Below are 24,488 nucleotides of genomic sequence, written 5' to 3'. Positions count from 1 at the left end.
ATCAAGAATCAATACTCAATAAAACAAAATTTTTGTTATTCAATAATAGTATACATTAAATTTTAGACTTCAAGAAGTAGAGCATGATGAATTACCTCCGCTAGAAACAAGAAAATTTAGGAGGGTTCTGGACCTCCTATCTGTCCATCCATCTGTCATGATGGTACACCCCTTTTGGCTCCAAATCTTTTTGTGGTCCTCCAACTCAAGTTTCATCTCCTCAACCATATCTAGCAAGAGGGGGCCACTCAACTCATCTTCAGTGGGGGCTTTGAACCTCGCACCACAGATGGAAATTGCATCAATCATCCCCTGCCAATAAGGAGTCCTATTACATTTATAAAAACATTTTAATTAACATATTTCAAATTTTCAACATCAAGTTAAAAGTATAAAATTGAATATAAATTTTAAAACTTAAAACGTAAAACAATCAAATATAAATGAAGTTGAAAACTTGAAGTACCTGGCTGCTATAAATGGAATGTCGTAGAAAAACCAAAACTTGCAAATTGCTCTTACTCCAGCTTCATGTATCTCCCTATTCCAGCCCATGCTCTCAAGTGAGGGTTGCGCACCAGGAGTGGTACGTGGTACAAAAAAGTTGTCCAACTTACTAGATTTTCTGACTCTAGGACGAAGAAGAGCAGCACTACTAGAAGGGGCAGCAGCAGTAGCATCACTAGAAGTGCAAGGAATAGATGTAGAAGAAGCACGAGCAACAGAAGCACTAGGACAATAGGGGGGACGGGAAGAACCTTCTCCAACATAGCCTACTGACTCAGAAACATTTGCAGATGAGCGTGGAAGGGAACTAGAACCAATCAAAGCTAACTCTTCTAAATTTTTTTTTTAAAATTCTTTTTCTTGTTCATATTTTTCCAAGGCTACATAACAAAAACGTTGAGCCTCAATAGATGCAGCTCCACAAGGCTCAATATCATGACCACGTAAGCCAGCAATATGGTATTTTAATCTATTTATCCCCCCACTATTAATGGTTTTGCAAAATAGGCATTTTGTTTGAGTTCTCTTTCTACCCGGAAATTCTATGGTGAACTTCCAACACTCATCTTTTTTGTTGCCTTTAGAGAGCTTGGGTTTTTTACCTCCAGAAGCCATTATGACTTAATTAAGGAACAATGTAAAGGTTGCTGCAATAAGACATTTTAGACCAAATATTACCATTTCAGCATTGCATTTTATGAAGATCTAAAGTAAAAAAAAAACTCATAAACAAACAAAAAAAATTCATGCAAAAAACCCATAAGCATAGACAAAAAAATCATCAAAATCTAAACAATCAAGTCTTACCTCTTACAAATGCTTTGGGAAGTGTTGAGAAGAGCTCCTATAAACTCCTTGATGATCTAAATGCAAGCTCCGATGTCACAAATGCAAGCTTTTCTCCTCCTCCTTTCAGCTGGTTGCAAAACAAGAAACCTCTATTTCTCTTCTACCTCTCTCTCTCTTTCTTCTTTTCACTATAGACTGTTATGGAGCCCTTTTAGGGTTATATGAGTGAGATATGTTAAAAAAAAAACATAAAAAAAAATGAAAAAAATTATATTTTTATGGCCCGGTTTCATGCCCGTCGCAGCCGAGTCAAGTAGGCCGGGTCACGCGAGTCACTCCTCGTGACTCGCCGCTCGCGAGTCACGAGTCATTGTGACTCGACGAGGTTAGTGCGGCTCTCTGACTCGCCTAACTCATGTGACTCGCCGCGAGTCACGTTACCCTGATATGAATGATCCCTTCTTAATGAGATTGATCAAAGGAGCTCCCAATTGCAAAGATCCCTTAACAATTCTCCTGTAGCAAGTGCATATGGCAAAGAATGTTGTAACTTTGTGTGTGTTCTCGGTGGTAGCTAATCAAGGATCGTCGGAATCTTCTCTTGGTGCACTTGTACTTGTTCATTGATGATGTGCCATAAGTATAGGATCTCCATCATGTTGAACTTAAACTTAGAGGCCTTCTCATACAATGATTTTGCTTCCATTATTTCCAAGACCTCATCTAGATGCTTTAAATGATCCTCCCATATTTTGCTGTATATAAGTATGTAATCAAAGAACATCAACAAAAATTTCCTCGGAGACTTGTTGAAGATGTGGTTCATGCAGCTTGAACATGGTAGGTGCATTGGTCAACCCAAAGGGCATAACCAAGAACTTGTAGTTCCCATAATGACCATTGAAATCTATCTTATGAGAACTTGAATTGAGAGCTATTGTTGAGAAGAAGATAGCCCCATGCAAGTCATCCAACAACTCATCGATCAATGGTATTGGGTACCTATTCTTTATTGTCTTGTTGTTTATAGCCCTAGAGTCAATGCACATCTTTAGAGTCCTACTATTGAAGATGAAAAAGTACTCAAACTAGGCTTGATGTGTCCCATGTCAAGAAGCTCCTTGGTTACCTTGCCTTCTCAATTTCATCTTTGAATTTCTTTGGATGATTGTAAGGAGTAGTAATGGCTGGCTTTGTTCATAAATCCTCTTTTTGACAGTACCTAGGGGGAAATCATTGAAAACCAAACTTATGTCTCTCCAACACAGTTTGAAGATCATCATGATAATACTTAGGGCTTTTGTCCAAGGGTTTAGAAGAAACCAAACACTGTGATGTGCTGTCCATGCCACATTATCATGCCCGTAAATTGCCTCCATGCACTTAGCTGAAATGTTTCTGTGTTCCTTGTTGGACATGCCTCTCAAATTGGTTACCTTCCAATCAATCTTGAATGCAAAGTCTAATCTCTTGAAACTTTTATTTATCAAGAGACTCCATCCACTAGATGCCCAAAAGAACCTCTGTGTCATCCGTTGCCACCATATAAAAATTATCATAACAATGTGGTTACCTAGGTGTTACTCAACTAGGTAACCATTAATTCCCTTGTATTAGATAGTAGCTTACGTGAATTAGATAAGCTGTGAGTTTAGTTGCAAGTTATTTCTATTTACAAATATATAGGTTTAATTTCCATGGGCCAACATATGATTAACACAAGTTATAGAATTTTATCTTTTCCTGGCCTCAAAGACAACCTCCTCTTGATGATGACTCTCTCCTTCATCTCTCCTTTTCCCTAGACATAACATTACATCACATTGATAAGTAGGAGATAATTTCCACAGCAAGTCAAATTGTGATATTGCCAGTGAGCATCACCCAGATCCAATGAGTGTTAAGTGTTCCATTTATTCTCATGAGAGATGGATTCTTGTTGAATCACTACTCATGAAACATCGGTCAATGAGTTTGACTCAAAATCACACAGTTAAATCCTGATAGCAATATCACAATTACATCACATTTATACACAACCTTCAGCAAGCCGACCCAAAAAGAATCACATTTCCTAATAACAGTAAAATGTGTTATGCAAATAGGTCTGACCCCAAATATAAGATGAACGATCAAACAATTAAGCATATAAGGATGAGTGAGCCAAGATATAGGTCCACACATGGTCCAAGAATCACCACGAAGAGTCACAAATCATTGTGTGTAAGAGCAATCGTTGTGCAATTGAACTTCCAATCATTTGCCCAAGTTCCAGTGAAGAACACGCTACCCAAGGATAAATTGATTGGAACTCGAAGGATATGAAACCATAAGATGTGCGATCATGGAACAATGATCCAAGATAGGTCCTCGTTAAGATGTCATAATCACACAAACTGGAAGGAACAAAAACAACAAAAAATATTCTTGGGCGATGCAAGAATGCCAGCCACCCAAGGATGCTCCTGCATCAGACATCCTTGGTGACAAGAAGATGTTCCATAAGAAGGAACTTATAAACATCTGACAGGATTCAAAACATAAATCCCATGCTCATTCATCCAGATAGCCTCTTTATCAGATATCTTATTACTCTGCCAACAACCAATTCCATTGTTGCTGCATTCAATCGTCTTAGGGTCCGTTTGGTGACAAGCATAGGAATAGAAAATTAGAATGGGAAATAGGAATGGGAGTGGGAATGGAAAATGACAATCCCATTCCTATTTGTTTCACCTAAAATTTATTTGAGAATTCATACAAAGGGATGGGATAGAACTTTCAGCTGAAGTGCCCACTGCACAATCCTTCCGTGATCCCCAATTTGTTTTGTAAATCCCTTAGGCAACACCGCTGCCATTCCTTGGGCCATGTCAGGGCATACCACCCATAAAAAGGCTGTTCACTGCCCTCCACAAACACAACACTACTAATAAACAGAGCAGTTGGTCCCCAAAACCATCAATTTCAATGAAATAAAATGGTATCTATAGTTGCATTCACCATTTATTAGAATATATCCCTTGTCCATGAGCGTCCAAGATTTGGTGAGGGTGATGGCAGCAAAGGCACAATAAGTCTAGAAAATGGCGTGAGGCATGACCAGCGATGTGGCTACATGGTGGGTGCAAGACATGAAGAAAGAAATAACAATAGAAGTGATCGGCAGGGCCTTGTTGGTGACGCTTTGCAGGAGTCAAACCATGGCGGGGCCTAATTTTTGCAGGGCTTGAAAATATTCATTCATCACTTGTATTCATCCATGGTCATGAGGAAGGCCATTGAGAATAGTGACAAAGCGAATCTGAAGGCCTTGCTGCTGCAAATCATGGGGAATGGCTGCAAAATTGTTGGGTGTTTTGAAGATTTTCTGTTCCATCTGGTCTATGTTGATGAAAGTGACAAAGAATACTCTAGCCAAGAAAGAAGTATTCCTATTCTCCATTCTAATAACAGGTATTTTTGAGAATGGATCTATTCTCATTTTGGGCCTAAAATGGGAATACTATTCCTATACCCCATTCCCATTCCGTGCACCAAACAAAGAATACAACCGGATATTTTAATTTTCAATGACTATTCTGGTTGTATTCCAGTAACCAAACGGGCCCTTACTGTCAACAGGACCAATTCTGCTGCTGCTAGCAGGCTCAAGTAATCCACCTCTATCACATACCCTTGACTGACTAATTTTCAGAGTCTTCTTACCCTTACCTTTGTCCTTTACCACAGTATCTTTATGCGTTTGATGCTGCTGCTTATTCAAACCTTCTGATCAAAAGACTTGTAATGAAAATGTATAGAAAAATTGAACTTGACTAATACGGAAGAAAATATTTATTAACAAAGTTGCAATCATGGTTTAGAAAACATAAATGATGCAATAGTGGAGATATACAAAAATGTTAGAAAACTTTGATCGGGTCATTATAGTTCAGAAATCAAGGAACCCAAGCTGAAGAAATCACAATGGCTTGGAACCTTCGGCAAAGCAATATTACGTTCACAAATTTTGTGCATATCAATCAGAGGCAATATGCTTATGATATGGTTGTTATCAATCAGAGGCAATAGTACGTTCACAAATTTTGTGCACATCAATTTGAAACCACACAAACTCTTGTGCACATCAATTCTAAATCACTTAAGCTCTTGTGCACAAAGCCCAACATTTCATTATCTAATTTGGAAATTAGTTTTAAAGAACAAGAAGAAAGAAAGGAGAACTTGCTGAACCAATCTACATGTCAATTGTCTAAGAAAATAATTCAAGTAAGCCTAGAGCCATGCTTGATTTCTTATATCTTTGAACATTCTATAGAAGAAAAAGTTCATATTCAGATGTTAGAAAACATTCTTGGGGCTGCTTTGCTGCAGAAATTTGGAATTCTAAAAAAAAAAAAAGCGATCCAGAACTTTTGATATAGCAGAGGATCTGATTTTGCCTATGATTTGGCTGTAACTTAGTTGCGGATTCGTGACATGAATCTGATTCGGGCACGTGAATCGGATCCATGGATTCGGGATTTTTTTCTCCAATTATGATTTGTGCATATATATATATATGCATTATATACACTAAAAAATAAGAGAAATATACATAATTCTAAAACTAAATCATTTCATAGAATGCATCTATGAATCTAGTATACTTGATCAGTGACATTGATAATTAATCTATTTTCATGATTATAAAGAAAATCAACACCTTCACATTGAATTATTGAAAGTGAAAGTTTGTGACATTCAAAATATAGATCATTAAACTTAAAGTTTGTAACATGATTTACTCATAAAAGAGTCAAGAGTCGAGACTAAAGTTTTTGATTTAATCATCAAATCGATTTTCAAGAAAATCCGCATTAGAGGGGTACTGATGAGCTGCAAGTGCTGCATCTGTATCAGTAGAGGAACCCAAACCACTAGTAGTACTAGTAGAGGGGATTGTTAACTCATAATCCTCCTCCTCATCATCCACATCAATCTAAGTGGATCTAGCAAGATCCCGGATGGTCATATCTAAATTAGGAGTCTCGGGTGCTACATCCCAAAGCTTTTCGGGCCCCTTCTTGTACTTAGGATCCTTCCGTGACAACAAGCGCAAATTGTTGTGAATGAACACAAGGTCTCTGATTTTTTTGGAGCCAACCGGTTGCGTTTGACTGAGTGGATAAAGGAGTAAGTACTCCAATTTCGCTCAGTTGCAGAAGAGCTGGCAACCTAAAGAGAAATTAAAAGTTATCAATACAACAATCAAGATAAATAAATTAAATAATAAATTCAAGGAATTGAGAGTGTTAACCTTAAGCTTAATTTTACAAACTTACTTGCGATAGGACCTTTATGGCAAGAGCTTGGAGGTACGTGAAGGCTTGCTCATGAAGGTACCACCATTTGATGGCACCCATCTTGCTTTAGTGTGCTATGGCAATAGGGTGGAAATCTTCACCTGAGTTGAAGGCAGCAAATTCACTCCTCACAGTTGCCCCAATCTCTGGATCTTGGGATATCTTAGCTAGAGCCCTCTTATACCCATCTGCAACCTTTGCATCTCTAAATGGTGGCACTCTACCTGGAAGGCGAAGTACCTTTGCACTATAGTACTTGGGGATAACAAAAGACAATTGAACACTATCAAATATCAATAGCACAAACGTTGGATAAAATAAGCACAAGCATTTGATAAGAACTACAATACCTCGGGGATAGAGCATATACAAGGAGGTGCAAAGGTGTGGTCATCTTGTTCCATTGATGATGAACAATTTTTTCCACCTTCTTGTAAAGGGTATCCTTAGGATCATTCTCCCTCCTCTGTATGACCTAGGATATGAAATATGAATAATAATTATAATTAGTGAATATGTCAATTTAAACTTTAGAATCTAGATATCTCTCAAATAAAAAATTGTTGTAAAAGAGCATAAAACTTACCATTTTAATTTTTTCCAGCATACTATCCATGGAATCATAAATATCCCCAAGGCATGGCTCATCACTGTCTGTGAAACGAAGCATTGCCATTATTGGATCGGTGATTTCCAACACATAACTCACAAGACTCGACCAATCCTCATCTAGTATCATTCTTCTCACATTTATGGCCCTTGCTGCATTGGAATTCTTCCAAACGCCCCATTGGGGGCTAATGACCATATGTTTCAATGCTTCTTTTACCTTCACAAGTCGTCTCAAGACGATTGTGTGAGAGGCAAAGTGGGTTTCAGCAACCTAAGAACATGTTAAACTCAAGTTAGTAATACATTTAAAAATTAAAACATGTTAATGTAAACAACAACAAAAATTAATAATTATGGAATCCAATAATATTCAATATACAAATTTACCTTCAATAACTCCAAGTCCAAGAAACTCTTAAAAATTGCTTGTGAGATGTGGTGATTTGTCACAAACATTTGAATCTCTTCAGCTTCCTCATATATCCTTTTCACCCAATCTATTTTGGTGCCAATTGCTTTCATCACTAAATTGAGAGAGTGGACGGTGCATGCTGTCCAAAAGATATGATCATATCTAGACTCTACAATTATCCCTATAGTCCTGCAAACTTTTGCATTGTCCGTGACCACTTGGACAATATTATCAGGACCGACTGACTCTATGGCATCAATGAGAATGTGTGAAATAAATTCTGCATCTTTCACTTGCCCTTCACAATCAACTGCCTTAAAGAACATTGCCCCCTTAGGGCATACAGCAATAACATTGATCAATGGACGGTTTCTACAATCTTTCCACCCATTCGAAATAATAGACACACCCAATTGAACCCAAAAATCTCTTATTGGTTGAAGTTGAGCCTCTACATATTTCCTCTCATCATGTAATATGGTAGTGCGCAACTTCTCATAACCAGGCGGTTTGTAACCATGGGGTGCATCATTTATTGCTTCCACCATCTCCCTAAAATAAGGTGATCTCACAAGATTAAATGAAACACCATTTGCAATTAAACAACGTCCAATTTTGTGATCAGCAATGTCTCTCTTTTCATTTTGGAATGCCCTATCTAGTGGGCATCTCTTGCAAGTGAGTGGAGATGGGTCTTCGTCTTCATCATTAGTAGTTGGCATAGGCAAAAAAGGATGTGTTTTTGTGTTTGTTTGATCGGATGATGGTGGTGGTGTATTTGTTCTTTTGGAAGCACCATGTTTTGCTTTTGCAACTGCTCTATCACCATCCTCTTGCTCTTTTGCTAATGCTGCTATTTGTGCAGCTGGTAATCCCTTCTTATCACTACCTTGACACATGTTAATTCCTTCACCCGCAAGGCCCAAAAAATGTAGTTTCACTCGGGAACAGGAGCTTCTATGTTGTATGTTGCAATAATTACATTTCCATATGTATGCCCCACCCCAGGACATTGTGCGACTCTTGTGTGTCTCCATAAAGGAGACCCCTTATCAATTTTGAAGCTTGGTGATACATTCCCACCCCCACCCACTGAGCCTTGACTACTCATTGTTCTATTCTTGCAATCTAGAAAAAAGAAAAGAAAGAAAACCATGCTTCACACTTACACAAAACCTTGAAAATTTGGAAAACTAAAAATAAATCAATAATCTATGAAAGAACTCAAGAATATGGTTGAAATGCATACCTTAAACACTTCTTGCAAGGTATTTGGAGCTCCACAACCGATCTCCTTCGAATCCAAGCACTTTACTTCAAACTAGCAAGTATGAGAGAGCAAAATAGAGAGTAAATGAACTTGCATTGTGATTTAGAGGGTTGTTTTTAGGGTTTAGGGCCTTTAGGAAAAAAAAAACATTAAAAAATAAAGTTGGGCCCATTTTTTTGCTTTTTTATTTGGGCCCTGCTGCAGATTCGCGTGGATCCGCGCATGGATCTTTGAGGATCTGTAATCCTGCCTGCCGTGGATCCTTACGGATCCACAGGCAGGATTACGGATCTTGCCCAGATCCTCACGGATCCACACATGGATCCAGACCCGAATCCGGATCCGGGGCTATTAGGATGAATCCGGTAACATAGGGCTTTAATTGTTGGAGTTTGTAGCTGTGATGGAGATCTTTATCTCTAGGTGTTATTATTGTTATGGTCACCTTCAGCTGAAAAGGACATTTATGATGAATTATAAAATTTAAATACAATTACATGCGTCTTATAACATGCATTGAGGCATGTAAATACAAAGAGCTGTATTTGAAAATAAAGAGTCGTGTTTTGGAAATTGTAGAGACCTTCAGTTGCAATGTGAAGAGTCTCTCCTTATGTTTTCTATATTACATCAAGCGAAAGGCATTGTACACTTGAATTTCATTATCAATAGAATAATCTTTTGTTGTGTGTGGCTGGGTTTTTCCCTTCATTCTCGAAGGGTTTTCCCAGGATATTTCTGTGTGTTTCTTGTGTCTTTTCTGGTTATTCATTATTGCTGTTTATCTGATTTCTGGGCCAAACCTAACATGGTATTAGAGCCTAGTCTGATAACAACAATGAAGAAAGTTTTTATGCCTCTTAGTTGTGGTCTACGATATTTTTTTTCTTAGTTGTTGTTCTACCTCTGTTGTTTGTCAGGATTGTTTGAGCATTTGTCTTCGTTCGTATCATTTCTTTTTGGAGGTTCGATTCTTTGTCTTATATTGTTTTGTCCTCTTTGATAGATGACTTGACTGCTGAGTCAAGATCAAATTCTTTCTGTCAAAATTCAGTCTGAGCCCTAGCCTTGGGCTTAGAGTTGCGCTCTAGATTGTAAGAAGATTAATTGCACCATGGGAGGTGTTTTATGCCTTGAATTGTTTGGCTTGTCTTTACAGTCTTTTGTCTCTCATATTTTCTAATGCTTGATGACAGGCTGCCATCAGTTGAATTGAAAATCTTTTCTCACTTGGCACAACTGTTTTGTCTGCTTTGACGTCTTGTTCCTTTTAAGTGTCAGGATTTTCATGTTTTCCGTGTTCGCATATGGTCTTCATTTTTCTTACGAGAAAATAGAGGAGCAAAATATATTCACAGAAGTTTTTAAGTTTGCATGTTATATATGATGCGTTGATTGCTACTTCTAAATTTTTATGTTTATTATTGTCTATCGTTCTGTCTCCTGCCATTTTTTTAATCTAATCCAATCTTGCAAATATCGAAGGACATTGAGTCATTCTAAGTCATCAAAGCTCAAAGTTCTTTGTTTGCAGTGGTCATCCTTTTGGAGTCCATATGTTATGAATACCATGACTAGTAGCCTCAATAATATTATCGTGGATTCTCATCATCTCTGTAATTGTTATATCTCGGTCACATTAGAGTGCTTTGAATATGTAATGGAATCTATTGCTTATCTAGAGGTTCAGTATAATTGTTGTTGTCTTAAGTTCACTGATCGAGGAATTCCGCTTATCAAGGGCTGGCGGTAGAAGAACCAGTTACAATATCTGACTGGAATGTCAGAGACTTATCATGTATTGGAGATGTTGTCACTCATGGAAGAGTCGTCAGCTTAGATTCTTTTTTGATGCATACCTCTTTTGGCTTCATTAGCACCTCACCCAGCTGCCAGCGTGGTCTTCTAACACCTCTCTTTGTAATTGCTGCGTTCTCACCGCTTACCATTATGATTCCCGCGTCGTTCAAGTTAAAACGTGTGATGGTCTTGCACTGTTGTTCTGAAAGACAAACCATTGGGCTTTCCTATGGGATATGAAATCTTTCCTTAAGCTCTTATTTTGGTAACGTTTTTATGCGCGTGTGATAATTTGTAGTGCATGTATTCTTGGCTAAGCAGGGGTGTATGAAATGTTCCTGTATCTGTCTTTTCCTGATCTGCATGAGCCACATTGATAGTCAAATGTGGGCCTCTCAACTTCAACATATCCTCATTGGGATGGTAAGTTGCAAGGTGAAGATGATGTGATAGCCTTCCGTTCCATGCAACTGCAGGGGACCCTTTCATCAAATAGTGAACAGAGCAGAGTTGCAAGTTTACAATGGAAATGTTCAAAATGAAGGAAGTCCTTCAGATAGTTTTCAAGAATCTAAATGGTCAAATTCTACTAGAAAGAGGAGTTTCAATTACTAAATAAATGGAAATAGTGTTTTTTCTTTTAGCATTGATTTCTATATGATAACTTGATTTTATTAATCACTCTTGGTTGCAGGGTGCATCCTGAATGATGAGAGATTAATCAACATGAGAACGCTGATTGCAATCATGGGGAAATATTTTTTTGTTCTAAAGGAGCTTGTGATTAAGAGGGGGACGTTCAGCCTCAGAGGGAGGTTACATAAAGTATCTTGTTGTGTTGATCAAAGTCATCCCCGCTGAGAGGAAGTCTTTGTTAAGAGAGTATCTCAATCATTTTTACGCATGCTATTAATGAGTTCTTTTCTCTGTGATTATATTCTTGTTGGGAAGGTGCCTCAGCTGTGAGTTGTGACTACTTTTCTTGCTGATTATGACTTCCTATTCATGTGAAATTAATGATAGTTTTAAGGTCAACCTGACAACTCTTTCACTTATGTGAGAGTCATAAGCGAGCATCATGTAGAGAGAGTCCATGATGTCATCACATTAAGAGATTTCGTGATGAGAGTTGGAAGTCATGTTGAGAGAGTCCATGACTGTATCACGTTGACAAAGTCCGTGATAAAATTCTGTGATGAAAAGTGGTTGTAGTTTTTTGCAGGTTCGTCATGTTGAGAGATTCCAAGACAACATCACATTGAGTGAGTCCGTGATGAAAGTTGAATGTGATATTTGCAAGTTTTTCATTCCATGATTATTACTTATGAATAAATTTTTCCAGCTATTATGTTGAGTGATTCCATGATAAGAGTATTGTTATAGGTCTATTATTTTGAGTAATTTGTTTTTCTTAGTACCATGTTGAGAGATTCCATGATTATTTACGAGTAATTTGTTCTTTTAGTGTCATGTTAAGAGATTCCATGAATTTTATAGGATCTATGTGATTAGATTTTATTATTGACATTTTGGTTGCAGCCTTGTGTGTTTGTTCAGCTAAAGATCTCTCTCTCGCTAAGAGGGAGTGTTGGAGTTTGTAACTGTGATATAGATCTTTATTTGTGGGTGTTATTACTATTATGGTCACCTTCAGCTGGAAAGGACATTTATGATGAATTGTAATATTAAAGGTGTTTTATAACATGCGTTGAGGCATGGATATACAGAGTTGTATTTGAAAATAAAGAGTCATGTTTTGGAAATTGTAGAGACCTTTGGTTAGAATGTGAAGAGTCTCTCTTTATGTTATTTGTAATATTAAAGGTGTCTTATAACATGCTTTGAGGCATGGATATACAGAGAGTTGTATTTGAAAATAAATAGTCATGTTTTGGAACTGGTAGAGACCTTCGGTAGGAATGTGAAGAGTCCCTCTTTATGTTATATATATCACATCAAGCGAAAGACATGTACACTTAAATTTCATTATCAATAAAATGATCTTTTGTTGTGTGTGGCTGAGTTTTTTCCTTCATTTTCGAAGGGTTTTCCCATGATATTTCTGCGTGTTTCTTATATTTTTTTGGTTATTTGTTATTGTTGTTTATCTGATTTCTGGTCTAAATCTAACATTAATGTCTATCAAAGGAAACATGGAATTACAAATTTCATGCATGGCAACAAAGGTCCATATAATGTGACCAACAACAATCTACTGTTCATCTGTCCAACTCAAATATAGTTCGAAACTGGAGAAAAGTGTTCTTCATTCAAGTAAGCTGTTGTAACATTCTCTGTCTGATAATAGTTGAGCCAATTCAAAAATACAAGCATCTGCATTAACTGCCATAAGTGTTATCAAATTTTCTCAGTTTTCATGGTTAATGAGATGCATTTTTTTTCAAAATCACAGACAACAATCAATGCTTGGTGATCAAATGTAACAATTCAGAGGAACCTTTTTTCTGTTCATAAATATACCGCTTGTAGTAGCAATACTGAGCCTACAAGACCTTTACAAAACTATAGCCTACATTTTTCTTGAATTAATCAATATGCATTTCAACTACATTTGAATTGTCCAATATTGGAATCTTATGTTGAAATGCCACTGATACCAATTTCACTCTCCAGTCCTCTGAGTTCTGTTGATAACATGTTCTTATTAACAACAGCGAAAATAATACAATTTCAACAATATAGTCTATAGAATATTTTTCAAATGAAATTCAAAACCAAAATGCTTGTTGATTCTTGAAAGACCTCTTGTTTTGACCTCATAAGTAGCATAAGAAACACACAATGATATAAGTACTCCTCAATTGCCTACTAGTACTCCCAATTGTATTGGTAATAGTGCTACGTTCCACTTGAGCATTGGTGATGTACAAAGTCTATTGTATAAGACTGATCAATTTATGTACATTTATCATTAATGACAAATGCATTTGGATAAATGTACAGTTGTTTTTCTTCAGAAATTTTTATATCAGATGATTTCAAAATAGTTGGTATACCCATTTGAACAAATTCAATAATCTCAGACAATATGGTAAGCTTTGTTTGTTGACCGATGCAAATTACATTGAATAAAATATGATTCTAGAACATTGTTTTTTTCTTCACAGTTATTCCTTTTAATGCTCAAAGCTTGGAATAATGTGTATAGTCTGTTGTGACCTTTATTATCTATCTATACTTTAATTGTATGGTTCTTATTTTGATGTGGGTATCACAGTCCTCCCCTCTCAGATTTTATCACAGTCCTCAAGCAAGAAAGTCATTTATACATGTTAGCCCGTATTTTCATCGAGACAAAAATTGATCTTATGTATAATACTCATCATTCCACTAGTTGAAAAATATGAAGCTTTTGTTAAAATATATTCTAGGTGGGTCGTGTGTGTGTTTTTATCTAAAATCTTTTGTTGTGCTTATCCTGATGGGTTGGTTGTTACATCCCTTTATCTTTGTAAATGACCAAGTCCACCATGAGCGCTTAAGTCTAATTGGGCAGTGCATCTTTTATGATGATGAATTGAATCTGAATTTGGAAAATATTTATAGGAGAGGGCATCATCGGTGACCTCAACATGGAGTATGATTAGCAAGTGCAAAGATAAAATTCTTGCTTCTTATTATCTTGAAGTTTCTTAGAGACCATACTTTTGGTTCTCAATGCATGCATGTTCTTGGTGCATTTAAGAAGAAGCGAAGAAAGTGCACATGAAAAGAAAAATATAAGTTGTTAAAGTTGTTGAAAGACTCAAGCTTCAGAGTGCCAATCAAAGTGAATCATCGATAGATTGTGAAATCGAATGAAATGTTAGAAGGCTGATAATGGTGATACAATGGTGGAAAGAAAGAGAGTGGGTTTTGGTTGTTTGAAGTTGATGAAATTGTTTTGAGTCAGATAACTTGGTGAATAGATAAGCACCCGTTCAACTAAGTTTTGAAAAAGTTATTCAAAAGCTCGATAAGAGGACAATATTTATTTCTTAAGAGGCTGATTAGAGTTTCATCGGCATTATTAACAAGTTATAAACATATTTTAGCTAACTGATGAGTACATTAAATCAATAGCAACATTGTATTGGGCATTTGTAAAAGTTTGGGAAGATGTCAAAGCACTCCATTTTAATGACAAGGAAGATAATAGATGGGGTATGTTTGAAATCAATTATTATATTTTGGCCAACTTTCCAAAGTTATTCATCAACCCGGTAAGTTTAGATTTCTTATTGTAATAAATATCGGGTAGTTGTGCAAGTTATTCAAATCTCTGATGAAAGGTTTTAAGCATAAAGATGGCAGTTACCATAAGGCAAACCATTGCAGTTAATATAATTACCCACAACCCGCAAGAAAATGTAATTAGCATGCATATATATGTTTTCCCATCGAAGAATACAGATGTTGAAGGTATTATCAGTATGGAAGCCATCATTCTCAAGCTTCATGGATGCATGAACCAGTTCTGGATGCCCATCAAATCCTATCAATGATGAATATCGCTGGCAGATTTAATGGTGTTAACGCTCGAGGAAGAAAATGCACATTGGCAACATTAAAACCAAGATTCAACCTCCCACAGCGTATCGCCACTGCAAGTATATGAAAGAAAAATGTACATAAAATTTCAATCAAACACAAGTGGTAGGTGTGAAATTGATTCAACAACCTTTGCCAATATTATCACAAGTCTGCACACCGAGATGCTTTTGAATAGATCACAAACATGCAAGCAAAATGTAGAATCCTATACAAAGCGGATTAAATTTATGATAAATGTCACATTATAGGTAAAGTTCAGAAGTTTCTGTAAACATAGATGACAAAGATAACAAATGAGGAGGCATTTCAGAGATTTGAACTTGGAAAGTGGTGGTATGCTTCAAATATTGATAAGATGAGGGAAATAGCGGTGTTTTGGTTAAGCTTCAAAAGTTTCTTTCTAAACTGATAAAATGCAATAAAGATACATACACATTTTTGAACGAAAATAGTGAAAAGTTGCTAAGTTTTCAATGGAAAATAAAAAACGTTTACAAGGATATCCAAATTCCGATAAATGAATCGCATTGGCTCCCTTTGTTATGGAGGATTCATAAAGTTGTTCAAGTTTCTTCACAATCTGATGTGAAGTCAATTGAAGGAGAGAAGAATATTATATTCTACTCTTCAGAAATTTAAGAAAGTTGGCAAAGTTCCCAATGCATTCCAAAATCTTTTATTACAATGTTTTAGCGGCAATTTGAAGAAGTTTACAAAGTTCATAAAGATATCGATGGATTTCATTTAAAAGAGAACTATTTCCAAAGGGTAAGTTATCTTGTAACCAATTCAAAAACGGCATTCATTGGGGAATTTTATTAATTTGAATAGTTTGATTAAGCTGATTTATAAAGAAAGAGGTAGTTATATAACTACAGAAATGATGCCGAGTTAAAATTAGATCTTTGGAATGGTTTAAAACAAAGACGGATTTCCTTTTTAAAGTCAAAGATTTAGTTGGGAATGACATTGAAAACTTGTCAATGTGAATTCAAGATTTTTGAATCAAAGAAATATTTGCCAACAGTCTTCTTGTCAGGATGGAAGATTTGAGGCAAAGTATACACATTCATCAAAGTATGAAAAAAGAAGGATTTTTCAAGTATTTTAGCTGTCAAAAATGTGCAGTCATAGATCCGAATCATTTTGCAGGGTCTTGAAGGAATGCAGTTCAAGTTTGTGGGAATTGTATGGACATTATTTTTTTCAGCTTCTACAAATTATATATGAATTGAAATATAGAAATAGGCAAAGCTAATCAACTCTGCACCTCTGCTTCGTGATAGAAATGGATGCTAACATGGAATTACAGTAAAATTCTTGATTCAATTGACAGATTGCCCCAAATATGCGCTGTGTTACAGAATTTGATGGTTATAGCCTATAAAGATCAATTTAAAGACTGCATGCATAACATAATAAGTGAATGAAATCAATTTGCCAGGATGACTTTAGAAACATTCAAACAAATGCAATTGGAAAGCTAAATGTTGACTCAACAACCTCTGTGCCTGCGCAAAATAGAAGCATTCAAAAAGATTCTAAAGGCCCATCACAACATACAAATGGCATATTAAACATTATGTTGGCAGTTTCTTTGTGGTCTTATGCTCCAAATGTGTAAACATAAACAATGCAGCAAAATTGTCTAACATGATTAACTTCATATGCCACCTCTTTTGCCAGTAGTCTTCAAGATCGGGGCAAGGTTGACAATCAGTTATGGACACTAATCACGAATGGGGAATCAATGACAAAGCACTTGATTTGTTTGATAGAATACAGTGGATGTCATCTCAAGGAATGTCACGAAATGATTGCAGCATGTTGAGAGAAATGGCTCGTGGAAAAAACTCAATCAGTATAAATTACTCTTCAATGAGTTATTTAAGTTTTGAAAGCACTTCAAAATGCCAATACGAAGAAGGGTAGGTGGAATCCGTGTGGTACCCAAAATCACTGAAGGGTGTATATGGACAAGTGACTTATTTTATGGGGAAATCAGCCAGCAATCTCTTCAACAGACCACCACCTTTCTTCCTAAGAAGGGTTTGTTTTGTATTTTGGAAAGTAAAACCCTAAAGACTTTGCTAGTTCCCTTCTACTCATGCAAACAAAACAAAATAAGATTGGTGATGTAAATAAGTTAGATTCAAATGGTTACTTTGCCAAAATGGAAGATTTGGAACGACAATGAACTTCTAACAAAGCATAATGATCTATTTGGTAATTCAAAGTTGGCAAGTAATATTTCCTCTAAAAAAGTATATGTTTGAGATTCAAAATCAATTTGGAGGTTGAAGTTCAATTCAAATCCTTCAGCTTATACACAGAGAATTGGATGGACTATTACATTTGTTTTCAGAGATACAAAAACATGTCTTCCATATAAAGTCTTTCATTGGACAAAGGAAAATGGTGAATGAACGAGGAAAGGGGTGGCTTCAAAAGATTAGTTCATACCAAGTGTTCATATCAAGTGATTGACAAAGGTGATGTTTGTGATTTGTGCATCTGAAGGAAATGTGATGCTCACACCAACAAAATGGACAACTTTCTCTTTCTTTCAAAGTTAAAAGTTTTTAGGTTGGTCTTATGCAAAAAGTGACTATGTCACTCATTGCAAAAGAAAAGTTAGCATTTTGGGTTAATTTTTGTAAAAGTTGGGTAAATCCTAACTTCATTGTAGATGGGTAGTTATCCTAAGAGATACTTGGATAGTTACTCTAAGTGCTCAATTTGGGTAGTCATCCTAAGTAGTTAGGAAAGTGGTTAGATGTTTTTTCTAAGTGGTACAAGTTGGTTATCAAGAAGAGCCTATATATACAAGGCTTACGTAATGTAAAAAGAGGGGAACTTTTTGACAAAGGGCAAACTATGGAGAATTTCTTTTGGATCTACACTGTGTATAGAAATGCTTTTGAACTTTTGTTTTTTCAAAAGAATAAAGATGAATGCATTTAGTCATATGTCTCGAATGTGTCATCAATTATTATTGCTTACTTCTTGTATGTGAAGTTTGCATTCTCTTCTGCAATGGTGAAATTCCACAGTCTTTTCATTCTATGTAATTAATTTGATGAAACACATACATATCTTGGTAGCTTGATGTGGATGTATTAAAATATCCTATCTTTTCGTATGTCAAGGTTTGATATTCTTATTTTGTCATCATTATATTGTATGCAAAGTACCTCTTTGTAATCATTCTACATTATGAATCCCAACTAGTATTTGTATGTTTGTCGTTGGGGTTTATCTTAACCGTTCTCTTTAGTTTTGCTTTGTATCCTTTTATTCTTTTAGGTGAAAAGTTTTGATGAAACACATTCATATCTCAGTAGCTTGATGTGGATGTATTAAAATATCTTATCTTTTTGTATGTCAAGGTTTGATATTCTTATTTTGTCATCATTATATTGTATGCAAAGTACCTCTTTGTAATCATTCTACATTATGAATCCCAACTAGTATTTGTATGTTTTTCGTTGGGGTTTATCTTAACCATTCTCTTTAGTTTTGTTTTGTATCCTTTTTGTTCTTTTAGGTGAAAAGTACACAATAATACAAATACCCCTATCATACGAGGGAGGTGCCCCTCTCAAATGCAAAGGAAGGTTGAAGTTTGATAGTGATCGGGCTCCAATCTATCCAACTGTTGATGTAGTTGTCATTGCTCCTCGGGTGAACAGGGTCATTTTTGAAGAAGCATTCACAATGACAAATTTGGTTGCAAGAAGATTTTAGTATACATCATAATGCATGAAAGCACAAAGCATGCATGGAGTAGACATATGGATGCATGAAAACACGAGGTAGGCATATGAAAACACGAAGAAAACACAATGTAGACACATAATACACACATTCTTGATTAATGCCTTATAATTCACTAGTGTCAAGAAGATGATTTACAAAATTTACTTCTTTGATAGAATCCTGCAAACAAAAGTGATCTTTAGTACACATGCGAATATATATACGTTTCAAAGAAAATGTGAGTCATGATAAATTACTCTAAGCCGATTCCATATTAAGTGGCATCAACACAAGGTGGCCTACATAACGGGATGCTTGTTTTGTTTTGCTCTTATTATCATTCTTAGTCGAGAAGAATACTTAGGATGTAAGCAGATTGTTTAGGCACCAACTCAGCGGTCTTCCTCAAGGTTTCTGTGGATCCAAACCTTAATCCCATCTTGGGATAACCTCAAGGCAACTTGATCCCATCTTGGTCAATCCTCAAGGCATCTTATAGGGACGTTGATCATTAACCATCTTGGAATAACCGATTGGTTGGGCTAGCCTGAATACACCTTTGTTCTTTCTTCTGAGGTTACCTTTATGGTAAATAATAAAGTATATGTGAATTAAAAAGGACATGTTATTCCGATTATAACTCTGGTCTAGAAGGAATACTAATGTGCAATAGGTCGCTTGACACCAAACTTAATGGTCCTCCTTAAGGTTTATGTGGATCCCAGCCCTTAATCCTATCTTGGTGTAATGACAAGGCAACTTGATCCCATCTTGGTTATTCCTAAAGGCATCTTACAGGGACGTTGATCCTTACCCATCTTGGAATGACCTGTTGGCTGGATTACATAAGCCTTTCCCATATTGTATCCCTATCTATCCCTTTTAGCCTAGACTTTATAATGGAATTGAGCATGGATATTATTTAAATGAATTGATTAATAAATAACATACTTACCTCAAAGATGCATGTCTTAACAGAATCTTTCCTTCTTTGTGGGTGGTGTAATTAATGTCTGATTGTATTAGATGTAGATTCCGGAGTTTCTTTTCTTATTGGTTTATAGTCTTTCCTTATAATTCCCGTTGACTGGTACAGTAGATATGCTGATGCCTTATGTATAATCTGTATACTTTCTTGTTAATGTAGAAGCTTCTGTCATTTTTGATAATGTTCATGGCAAGCTACATATTAGCAAGGCATATCGCTCATAGAAAATGTTGTAATCATTTACTGCTCTTGCATATTCTGTTAGGCTCAGAAAACATCTCCTGAGCTTTGCTATAAATCTGCTATAAGGTCTTCAATAAAGACTTGTATAATGTCATCACAAGACTCATAAAGTATCAAAAGTAACCTCTAAGATATCTGTTATAAACTCTTTATATTAAATCTGAAGTGATCTTCATGTAATTCTCTCCTTCTGGTGTATATACTAGATTGTCTTCTTCAAATCCTCATAAATCTGGCCAAATAAGCCTTCATAAGTCTGCACTTAATCACAATCAATAACTCATATGCTTGCTTGTCTTTGTTGCTATGTTTATCAATAAAAATAAAAATAAACAACCCTTCTTGGCGGTGGTTGCCACTTAATATATAATCATTACAGATTTCTTGTAACTTCCTGCTGTCTTGAGCTAAAAATATATCTTAGTTCCCGCTTATCAGTATCCATCCCATCATAGCAATGTTTGCATACAGCAATCAAACAGTTATATTACTAATATGAATTTCTTGTTTACAGGCAGTATAGGCTTAGGAGCTCAGGGGTAAATGACATATTTCTGATCTCCTCTGATGAACCCAATTTACTAACACAACAGTGTGTTTTCCAGAGATGAATACCAGCATAGAAATGCACATATACAACCCCTATACAATTTTGAACAAGCAATAAATTGTTCGCAGCACATTGAGGTATATGATGTCACGAAGAACTGTGAAGATTGTTTTAAATTCCCTCTTTGAATTGAGTATGGATGGTTTTCCTTTATACCTTGTGTTAGGGAATGGGACATGATTACTTTATGCCCCTTAATATCATCTTGTCTCATAATGATAACTGATATTGTTCTATTAAATCTATAATTCAATCAATCACATTCACCTTATATCTCTTATGTGCTATACTCCTGTAATACACATTGAGCAGATTATGCTCTCTTGTAGTGGTTTGTAGATGGAATACGGGTCTCATTCAATGACGTTAACAACTGACCTGTGTACAGTGAATTGAACTTTGATAATTGATATCGTCTCCCCTTACCTTCTATTCATTGTGTAATTTATTTTTATATACCATATTTGATGGATAGGGAATGAGAAATGATGACTTATGCCACTTAATATCATCTGGTCTCATAATGATAACTGATAATATTGTTCTATTAACTTAATATCATCTTGTCTCATAATGATAACTGACAATATTGTTCTATTAAATCCATAAGTCATTCAATCACATTTACCTTATACCTCTTATGTTCTATACTCCTGAAATACACATTGAGCGGATTACACTTTCTTGTAGTGTTTTGTAGACGGAATATGGGTCTCACTCAATGACGTTAACAACTGACCCGTGTATGGTGATTTGAACTTTGATAATCAATATTCTCTTTCCTTACCTTCTATTTGTTGTATAATTTATTTTAATATACCATATTTGATGGATCTCGATACAAAAAGCATTGTGGAATATGTGCTGACTCATTTGGGTCTGGGTGTTGACCCCGTCTTTCTTTGAATTCCCCTGTATACGCTGGCAAAAATCTCTGATAATATTAATATTCTTGGTGGTCCAAAATGGATGGCACCATCTTCCGATGCTTTGCAGATATTTAAATTGATAAAATTAAATTTATATTCAGAGTTATATATGGTTCTGGTTAGTTGGCCCATCCAGGATGAGTGTCATTTGCTGCTGTTATTATGTTTGCATAGAATTCCAGTCCAATCGATGCTTCCCATGAGTTGTCATCTTTATATTCTGTATTATGGTGCGATGATCCTTCGATGGTTTTACGATGTCTGTTATTTGTGAGAGACTCAATGCACAATATAATCTTTAGTATATCTCATTAGCCAATAGGCTATTGTGAGTTGAAAACCACCGGAATTTTATCATTGTCATATGTCTGGAAAATATTTTACCGGTCACCAGAAATGTCAAAAAAACTCTCATTAATAAAGTTACCACATGTACTTTTCCTACGTGGTAATACAAAATCATTCCACTCAGATAAATTTATTTCTTGAAATGAAATTGAAAAGACATGATTAGAGTAGGGTAGGTGAAGTGATGTAATGTATCAGCCTACTTACTCAAAGCGCATTGTTCACACCATTCCTTCCTCGAGATATGAACATATACTAGATTGTATTCATCCTATGAAATCTGTGGATTTACATCTCTTGCAGAAGGGAAATCTGTTGATACTTCTGTTGAGCATGAACAAGGTGGAAGGATTAAGGCTCTTGATGTGACTGGGTAGATGGAGATTTTGTGCAAGGGGGGAGTAGTGATGGAGGAGGCAGCGGGTCTCATGGTGGCGGCGGTGGGGGAAGAGGTCACCGCGGTGGCGGGGGTTATGGTGGAGAAGGGGGCAACTACGGCGACAGCGGAAGCAATTGCGGCGGCGGTGACTATGGTGGTGGAAGAGGAGGCAGTGGTGGTAGCTGTTATAATTGTGGCAATTCTGGCCATTTTGTTTGTGACTGCCCTAAAGGTGGTGGTGAAAGATATAGTTAGATTTAGAAAGGGGGTTAACTGTTATGTAGAATCAGGGTTTTGCATTTGCAGTAAGCAAAGGGTTTTGCTTGGCTTTTGTTGAGTTGAGGGCTTTGCTTGATTAGCTTTGGTTGGTTATATTGTGGTTCCTATTTTAAAGTTATGTGATGTATTTTGTTTTTCTTCAAATGGGAGAATTATTTAAGGGATTAAAAGTTCTTATTGACGTTTCTTTCTGCAGTGGTTAGTGAGGATGGTAACTTGTTTTGCCTTAGCAGCATTTTCTGTGCAACTTTGTACGATTTGCCCTTGTTAAACAATTTACAAATTGCTCATATAATGTTTCAATGTTTCTGCTATTTTTTGGTGTCTCTGTCTTTGAGATGGTTAGAAATGATGATAATACTTTACCGTTAAATAAGCTCATAAACTCCTAATTTCTATTGATGAGACGGTACACAGAACATGTTGCCTTCATATTAATTTGGTGGTGAAACTATTTTTCTCGTTTGTGCATTTGGACTCTAATTTTGTGTTGATAGCTAAGAATTGCTCACACTTCTATGCTGAGATGGTTCATTAATGCATTCTTAATAGTGTTAGCAAATAGGGCTTTGGATTTGTTAAGGTTTGAATGATCAGGTTTATTGAAAAAGGCATTTTCAATATAATTTAGAAAACAATGTATGGATAAGTGTTTTTCTTAAAACCTCAAGGATTAAATTCAGCTTAAATGGCTTTTGATTTAATAATTTGTAAGTGGTATTGGATTCTGTTGTGTTATATCTGTACTTGTTGTGTTGTATCAATACTTGTGACTGGTTTCAGCTGAAGATGAAAGGATTCAAAAAGTGTCACTTGTAGCACCTATGAGTGAATAAGTTGCTTAAAGTCGAATGGTGTCATAGTTCTCTCTTACCGAATAATGTAAAAAATTCTTGTGCTTTGTAGTATTGCTAAATATAATAAAGTCATTGTAATTAGCATGGCTTTTTCCCCAGAAAGTTGCCTGCCATTTTCTTGATTCTGGCAGTTTTCTTTATTTTTTAATTTATTCTAAATAAAAAATACTTTTTTCAATTTTGGACTTATTGGCTTTAGAATTTAATAAGTTTTTGATTTACGAAAACAGGTTTTGAAGGGACCCTGGAACCTTTTACAAATCATAAAATTTTCAATGAAGCCCAAATCAAACAAAACTACAACCCAAAGGTGAAACAAGTCACCCAACAAGACACAGTGACCAGGGTGGCATCGTAGATAACAGAGTACTCATCAGCCACACAAACAGGTTTTGAACGAGCACCTGAAACCCTGTGGCAAAAAAAAGGAATAGACAATAAGTCCCTTATCATGTCAGAGAACACAGATCAATAGGCCAAAAGAGCCAATAAAATCAAAGAAAGGGACAACTGCAACTCAAGCTTTCCCTTTTGGTCCCAACTTTTGAGAACGCAATGCCATATCAAAAGAAGTGGAGGGCTTGACTTTTTAACCTTTTACTGTGGTCCATCCATCCTCCACCAAACCAGTTGCTTTTTGCCATGCAAAGTCAGCAACACCACAACCATCCCCTAAAACCCCTGCAGCCGGAGAATAGACTGCAGCAGAAGAAGGATCAACAAAATCCAAAGATGGGGCAGTAATATCCAGAGACGAAACCGCAAGAGGGGCAACAATTAAATCACCAAATAGAATCCTGAAGA

General features: G+C 36.1%; 1 protein-coding gene across 6 annotated transcripts in view; it reads left to right on the top strand.

Annotated features, from left to right (window-relative positions):
* The window catches only part of LOC149550517 (uncharacterized), a 30,646-nt gene extending 6,593 nt beyond the window's left edge, over positions 1 to 24,053 (top strand). For 2 of the 6 annotated variants that reach the window (XM_089793519.1, XM_089793516.1), the window contains exon 3: positions 12,278 to 12,751. The gene's annotated coding sequence lies outside the window, so the exon portion shown is untranslated. Of the gene's footprint in view, positions 1 to 11,432; positions 12,108 to 12,277; positions 12,752 to 22,472; positions 23,142 to 23,914 lie in introns of those variants that run through there. The other 4 variants (XM_089793515.1, XM_089793514.1, XM_089793517.1 and 1 more) reach the window with 3 other exon arrangements.
* Positions 24,054 to 24,488: the final 435 nt, after the last annotated feature.

This window comes from Cupressus sempervirens, chromosome 7, assembly GCF_028749045.1.
Source record: "Cupressus sempervirens isolate cs-2001-9-10 chromosome 7, ASM2874904v1, whole genome shotgun sequence".
NCBI lineage: Eukaryota > Viridiplantae > Streptophyta > Pinopsida > Cupressales > Cupressaceae > Cupressus > Cupressus sempervirens.
This window is presented reverse-complemented; position numbering and strand designations above follow the sequence as displayed.